The sequence below is a fragment of the Corvus brachyrhynchos genome, unplaced genomic scaffold (genome assembly GCF_000691975.1).
Source record: "Corvus brachyrhynchos isolate BGI_N302 unplaced genomic scaffold, ASM69197v1 scaffold227, whole genome shotgun sequence".
NCBI lineage: Eukaryota > Metazoa > Chordata > Aves > Passeriformes > Corvidae > Corvus > Corvus brachyrhynchos.
The window spans coordinates 227,473-228,396 of NW_008239290.1; positions in this window are offsets into that span (position 1 = coordinate 227,473).

The following is a 924-nucleotide window of genomic DNA, read 5'->3' on the forward strand; positions in this document are numbered from 1 at the left end:
AAAGACATTATTAATAATAGCCAAACGCTTTGGGTTCAGAGTCAATTTCATCTCGGGGAAAAAAAAAAAAAAAGAAAGAAAGAAAGAAAAAAAGTACAAGAGATTGCTATCAGGTTTAAGTATGTTTTGAAAAGAAGTTGCTGAGTTAAACAAAAATGTTAGTTAACACACTGCCTTTGTCAAATAGCCCCCGGGAGGAGAAGAGACAACAAAAAGGAGAGGAGGTGGGGGCTGGGGATCTGAAAGTGTCTGTAGCTCAGATAAAGGGTCTGTAACACTGAAATCTTGTAATACCTCGTTTCAAACTGAGCTCATCTATAGACTTAGGGAACGCAGTAAAAAGACATGGATCCCCTTTCCCTTGGGTTGGGGTCTGGGGAGAGAAGAAGGTGGGGGAAGGGAACGCTTATTAGGGAATTATGTCGGTTTATTAAAGAGGGGAGCGGCTATGTCTGTAATTATGCAGATCCTTGTGCCCCTGTGTGTCCGCAGCGCAGATTTAGGGAGTGAAATGAGCTTGACGGAGAGACGTGGTGTAACAGAGCCCGGTTTGGGCTACGATTTCTTTGTCTATTAAAGAATGGTCAGTGTCGGGCTCTGGCCCCCACCAGCTCCGTCTCGCCCAGGCCAACAAGTTTTCCTTGGGGCTGAGACTGGAGATGGTAAAGGACAGAAAAGGCTGAGGGTTTTTCGAGTTTTTACCCCCTTCCCTTTCTTTGAAATGTAACGTCACTATCAAGAGCTTTTTGTGGTTTCAACAGGAGGGTCGAAAAATCCCAAAATATGTAACGGTGCCTGCAGGAGAAGTTCGGAGGAGGTGGGCGGGGGGTCCACTGAGACCAGAGGAGAGGAGCTGAGAGGTTAGGCGAGAGTCTTCGGGGGCGATCAGCTGAGCGAGAGAGGGAGGAGAGAGGGGAGTGGGAG